Raw genomic sequence first — 7298 nt, 5'->3', positions numbered from 1 at the left:
GAAATATTTCTCGTGCAATTTATTTGTTTCACGCTTATCATTTTGGACTGGCGGACGGCGAAATTCAGCCTTCTCTAAATTAAGTAGGGGATGGTGGGGGAAGTATTAACCAATTCCAATATTTATAGAGTATTATTCTGGCATCCGTACAAAAGCTGGTTTGTTTTCTAAACAAAGAGTAGGCGTTCCTTGAAAAATGAGAGAACTTACACCAACTTAACTAAAAATAGCTACGCATCTAATTATATATATATAATTATATCTAATTACGTAACTATTTTTAGTTAAGTTGGTGTAAATTCTAAGCTCCGCGTCAGAATGTTTTAATGTATGCAAAGGTTGGTTTTTGGCAAAATGTCATATTTATTAGGCGATTAGCAGGTTAACTAGTTTTTTAGTGAGATATTGTGAGCAAAGTTTGTTATTGACCCGTGTGAATATAAATGTGCATTGGAGATAATGGGAATTATACTGAGTGTTCATATAATATTTACACAATTTTACAGGATTTTTGACAGTATTAAATTTTACGGGCGATAAATCTGCCAGAGTGTCTCCCACAGCATAAAACAGTCTTGGGACTCGGGCAAATCATTAGCTTTAAGTAATGTTGATATTCCCGTGTTTCCCTAGATCGTATTTTATACTTTTTCTACTCGCGTTGTATTGGGAGGGTGCGAAGTACTAGGTGGGGGTAATGAAATCTATCGCAGCGCTCATAGTGGCCAAAAGAAGAAATAATCTAGGCTCTGTCATCTGTCATACTCATTTGTATAGACTTTAACTACTTAATTTTAGTAATAGATGTTTGTGTTCTGTTTTGTTCTTAATTCCTCTACATACGGATACTGTCCAGCAACAATTTTCCTTATGAAACGGTTGGTGGTTGAAATTTTATATTGAGTGATACTCACAAAACCGGTCTTCAAAATGATACTCATTTTGATCTGAAAACAATATTTAATTTATTACGAGTACTAGCGATATAAGAACAATTATATAATTTTACTATTATTCAAAGAAACCAATGAGATAGCTTTATCTTTTCGTTTTACAGTAAAAGTACAACTAAACATGAATTAAACAAACCCTGACATAACGAAAATAAAACACACTTTTTGAATAAATTTTACTTACCTCATTTAATTTTAATGACCAAAAATGAATTCACAACCTTTTGTCCACCCAAATCACAGTATCACAGTAATTTTGTGTTATAAATTAATACGTTATAGGTTTGATTTTTGTCACAATGTCGCGATGAAATTTCAAAACGTCAGAACATCAGAGCCAAAAAAGTTGCGGACGCTAGGTGGCACTGAGGTCGTGCACAGAGCCAATAATGTGCTACTAACGATATCGCTATCGGTAGTCCAATGAGGTGTATTGTGTGATCGCGACTTTGACAATTCATTATGAAACGTTTCACAATGTTCTTTTTCGCACTGTAAATGGCGGGAATAAAAATAAAAATAATAATAATAAAAACTTCACCGGTATATTATCTAATGGCCAACAGCAATTCTGTTTTATTTACTTAATTGTTGTTAAAACGTTGTTTAAATCGACTTTTTAGATTAATTAAAATATGTTTACATAAACAATTATTGAATAATGTAACATTACGGACAATAAATGAATTTTACAGTAATTATTAAATATTAATATTTTTTAACATTATTTAATTTGGCTGTATCACCTAAACTTCCCGAGTCCATTCTAAGATTGTAATTAGTGAAAAAAAAAGTTTCAAAATAGCCGGAATTTGTTTTGTTTTTGCACGGAGTTCTTGAAAGTTGAAAGAAATAAAAGAGTTAACTACTATTTAAACGACTTTTTATCTGTGAGAATATATTGTGACTTTAGTGAATTAAGTGATGCAGAAATGTTGATGCCGCCAGAAATAAAACAGGCGGCAATGGAAGTGAGCAGTAATTTGCTACCTTTAAAATCGTAAAAATCATTTATTGTCCGTTATGTAAGTATTCATTATTTAATAATTGTTTATGTTTGAGCTCATAGAAAAAGTAACGTATGCAACTATTCATTATCAGCCATTGAGACACTCATGCGTATCTATTATGACATTCGACTTCGCCTCATGTCATAAACTCGCAGTCGTGTCTCAATGACTGATGCTATTAAGTTCTAAACACCTAATAGTTAAAATATCAATAAACTCCTTACAAAACATTTAACATATTTTAATGGAATTATATAAGAGTACGCTTTAAGAAGGGAAATGCCAGCGTGGATTCCTATTCGCCCGTACTTCCTTAACGAAGAGATTCTTTGAAAACATTTGAATGATTGTTTATCTTCATTTAGGTTACTCTGTTTTAATATCGTGGAAATAAAAGGTTCAATACCTTCTAATGATTGATGAAGCTCACATAAATAAGTAACATCAAAGTCCAAAACATCTTAAATCAATTAAGGCTACATATGAATGTCAAATTTTTTAGACGACCAGATGGCCTAGTGGTTAGAGAACCTGACTACGAAGCTTGAGGTCCCGGGTTCGATTCCCGTGTCGGGGCAGATATTTGTATGAAAAATACGAATGTTTGTTCTCGGGTCTTGGGTGTTTACTATGTATTTAAGTATGTATCTATCTATATAATTATATTTATCCGTTGCTTAGTACCCATAACACAAGCTTTGCTAAGCTTACTTTGGGACTAGGTCAATTGGTGTGAATTGTCCCGTGATATTTATTTATTATTATTTATTTATTTAAATAATCTACCACCGGTATAATAAATTAATAAATAAACAAACTTTCCATGTGTCATCCATCTCATCAGTTAGTTCGTAGTAACTTTATATCCGATATATTTATTGCATTAGCATTATTTAGGTACCTTACGTAACACAGCAATGAACAATTCGTAATCTTTCGTTTCCATTAATATTTATGTCTCATCAAAATCGGAAGAGTTACGAAATTGGTCTTAAAAGTAGAGTCATTTGTCATAATTATTCATTAAAAAAAGTTTAAATTGTCTGTGACTCGTACAAACGAAATTGTGATTCACAGTCTAGCATGAAATCGTGAACAGACGGCTCAGTGCTGCTAAGCTGCTATATATACTTGTACTCTCCGAACTTGTTGTAGTGCTCCAGACCGTATTATAAAACAAGTACCTTATTTTAAACTGCTTCATTGTCCTACTAGCTGAATGTTTCAGAAAAGGTCAAGTGAATATTTTAGCTTACAATTGACAGATTGTAGAGGTCAACTATTTTACTAAAAGAAATTAGTCAACTTGTTGTTTGCATTAGTGTTGCGACCTACATCGAATAAATTGAATGGCGGTGAGATGTGTTATCCATAGATAGACAATAAAAATATTTGGATCGTATTGACAGAGCATCCGTAGAGGGCTACTGTCGCCAACGATTGATTGATATCGGCGCACACATCTACGACACATCAACATCAAGCACACATGAACAAATAATGGTCATACGTCTCTGCCAAGATAACGCGCTCCCCAGGTACGATGATAGCGAGTTTTTGTTTGGCGTGTGACAAAGAGAAAATTGATAATTCATCAGGAAGCCCCCATTGTTGTCGAGTGCTGTTTGATGGGGTAATTCAAAAGGGCCAATTTGTTACATTGACCTTTGTTTTGTTATCTAAACTCGGGACGTTAAATGAGCATTAGGTGAAACGGAACTCCTTGACGGATAATTTAAATAAGATGGATTACGTGTCAGGTACGGCTAACGAGTTTCGAATGAAGTCGGTAGTAGAGTTCTAGTATTCTAGAAGCGAGAAAGGCCGTGTTCTGAAATTTGTTCCAAGTTGCTATCAGAAACATGATTTAAAATGGCAGTGTACTAAATTTGTGTGCCTATGAGACGTACTAAACTTAAAGTTGTAATTGAGTAGATACAGTTAACAGTTAAGTACGCTTACTTGCGATAGTTGATAACAAAGAGCCTTCACGCGAGGCTGCGCAGGGGTCCGTCCTATCTGTTCCACGCTCGAAATATCTAAGCACATGTTAGTTACAAATGGAATTTTCTGCGCTGGTGACAGCATGATCCGGGTCTATTATTCAGGGGCACAGTTCATACAGGCATTGGGGCTTCAGAGCCGGATTAGAAGCGTCGTTTGCGTGCACCTGGTGGCGCAGTGATGAATTTAGGAGGCCCAGGCAAGCGACACCTGTCTGCCGCGAGATACGACGTTACTTATTCGTGAAATATGAAATACAGTATCGCGGTACAAAGTAACGTTATCATGAAGAACGGCGAGATTAAGAATATACTAAGGAGCAAAATCCCAATGAAGTATTAAGTGACGAACCTATTCTTACACAACAGACTAATACGTTAGTTAAACACCTGCCTCAAATAGTTATGATTAGTACGCAGGGAAAAAACTCGTCATTAAAGAAAGCATATTTACGAGTACGTAAGCACCTTCAACAACGCCTATAAATAAAATCAGTGTCATTCAAAGTTTTATCTTGAAAAAAGTTCCCTAATCACAATACCGCAACAGGCCCGCTCATTAGTCAAATTATTTCAGCGCTTATACCCGCAGGTCATAAAACTTTGGGGCTCTCTGGGAATTGTAAATATTTCGGTCATAAACATTTTGATTCAAGTTTAGGAACAATAAACAAATTCAGCCAGTGGCAGTATGTATTGTGGGCACAGGATGCGTGTAGGTACATATAGTTCACGTACATTACGGTAACGAACTTTACGCTCTGGCAGTCGATTCATTAGAAAGCCATTCATCTCCGCTGAGGCTGCAGGTAGCCCGCTGGCCACCGCCACGTATATCGCGTATAGAATGATTGTGTTACATTTACTTAGGTATTTTGTTATGGTTTCATCGTAGATTCAGTTTTTAACGAGCAATATGCTTAAATTAGGGTCGCGCACATACTATCTACGATTATGAAAACATAGATTTTTTAATATTTATGTATGACATTTTTGGTTCCGGTTGTGACATAAATTGATTTTAATGTGGGTTCCTGAAATATAAATTTGGGGACGTATCTGAATATCGAAAATTAATATATCTAATGATAAAAAGTTGACGGTCAAAATATCGAAAGTAGTTTAGGTTAGGTTAGGTTCGATATTTTGACCGTCGATATTTTAACTACCGATATTTCAATTTTCGATATTCAGATACGTGCCCAGAAATTTGATTTATTTCATTCTTTAACATATACATATAAAAATAGATATACATAGCGATATGTACCATCAACCAAATATGTGGTCTACCACCCTAAAGTTCATAATCGTTTGCATGTCATAAAAAAATAATGCCAATAATATACGTGTCTGCCAACTTGAAAGTTCGACTTTAACGACATAATATTCATTTGATAGGAACTTGTTTAAAAATGAATAGACCACTTATTTGGCTGATGTTACAATATGGGGTACCTAGTTACGTAAGTGTGTACGAGTATTGTACCTTTGTATGGTTATTATTGTGTATTTTTATTTTTGTTCGGACATACTGCAAATTGCACCACCTGTTATAATTTATTTCTTTTTTTCTGTATTGTTTAAATTACATATTTTTTATATGTATTAATAGTACTTCATTCATCAGGCAGAAGATTACAAATCAAGTGTGCATTTAAGGCCCGACGCGAAGCCGATGGCCGTAAACCAGACGAGATTAGTAATCTGTACTTACTCTCGAGTGATATATGCTGCTTTATACTTGGTTACAAAAGTTTTTTTATTGTTTTTGCGACAAAACAAGTTAGGTAAGTACAGAAAGTGAAGACGTCCCGATTCGGAGGTTACAAATTTGACGTGTGTCCAATATCGAGATAAAGGTCACAGCTCATTAAACCACCCGGCACCCGACCGCTCCGCCTCGATTTTCGGCGTCCACTCGCTGTCGACAGGTGGCCAGCGGGTGTGTGTGGTCCACGAATGTCCTAGAAGTCACTATGGCGGCGAGCAGCGGGCTATCATGACTCGCCGTCTGCACGTGGCAACCTTGCGAGTGAGGCGATCCGGTGACGCTACGGAGTTGATGTAGTGAGCGCATACCCATACAAATACTAACCGCTCGAGGCGAGGCGGTGCTGGTCGGGTGCCGGGTGGCTGTATTGAGCTGTGACCTTAAAAAGTATTCTAAGTGTTATTCCAGGCGTCCAGGTAAACTATAATATATACCAAACTTTAACGAAACCCGTCCAGCTGTTTTAGTGTAAAAAGTAGTCGTCATGAGGATATTTTAAAAAGCCAGCAGGGCTGAAATGAAATTACATATAGTAATACAACCTAGATTTTTGAAAAGGTTTAAGTAATTAACGGTTCCAAGCCTTTTATTAGGATAGTTTTGGCATATTAGTTATTCTGTGGTTTTGGTACACTTACTAAAGAGTAATTGTATTGTATGTAGTTTGAAAGCACTTTATTGTGCAAAAATAAATAAACAATACATTTGACAAACGTCGAGATACATGTACAAAGGCAAACCCCTTAAAGGGGTCTCTACCTGTCAACCTTTGAGTGGATTATAAATTGCATACATTATTGCATAGCTAAAATATGTACCTAGCAAGTAAGATACCCTCATTCGTGAAGTCAGACTAACAGAAGACAAATTGTAATACTTAGCTCTGTCCTCACAACCGCGTCTAACTATTTCACTTACATTGCCAGCATGTATCATACGACGTCACTCCTGACTTAACTTCGCTTTGCAACTGCATACAGGTACATAAGGCAGAACATAATCAAATGAAAACGAAGTCCCAGCAGGTAGTTTAGTTGTACGGAGAGTTTCCAACTTGACAAATGTGAAGCCTGGTAGAGCGCACAAACGACCGACCGTGTGCATTTAGTTGAACGCAAACTTTACGCTTTGTAAGGAAAGTGTTCAGTTTAAAACGTAGTCCCGACTATCCGAATATCCGTCAGAGAGCGAGCATCATGTGTATTGAGGCGAGGCGCGAGGCGCGCGCGCTGTCCCGCGCTCGCTGAGCGATAACGAAACTCGCGCCCATTGTCGGCGAACTGTTCTGTTTCACATTCTATTATTCTACACATAAAAGAGTATTAAAGGTAAATATTATTCAGTTTCTCGCGCTCCTAAATGGAGGCAGTTTGTAGAGCGGTAGCACGTAGCGACGTACGTTTGAAAATTTACTTTTACTACGCAATACAAAGACGACGGAATGGGGGTTTCGTACTTTTCATCTTGTTTATATGCGTTGCTCCACCGCTAGCGGTATTTGAAAATGCTTAAAGCTATTTTAACAGCTTTTGTAATTTAGAACTTAAGTTTGTTTTCT

This window comes from Choristoneura fumiferana, chromosome 6 (assembly GCF_025370935.1).
Source record: "Choristoneura fumiferana chromosome 6, NRCan_CFum_1, whole genome shotgun sequence".
NCBI classification, from domain to species: Eukaryota; Metazoa; Arthropoda; class Insecta; order Lepidoptera; family Tortricidae; genus Choristoneura; species Choristoneura fumiferana.
This window is presented reverse-complemented; position numbering follows the sequence as displayed.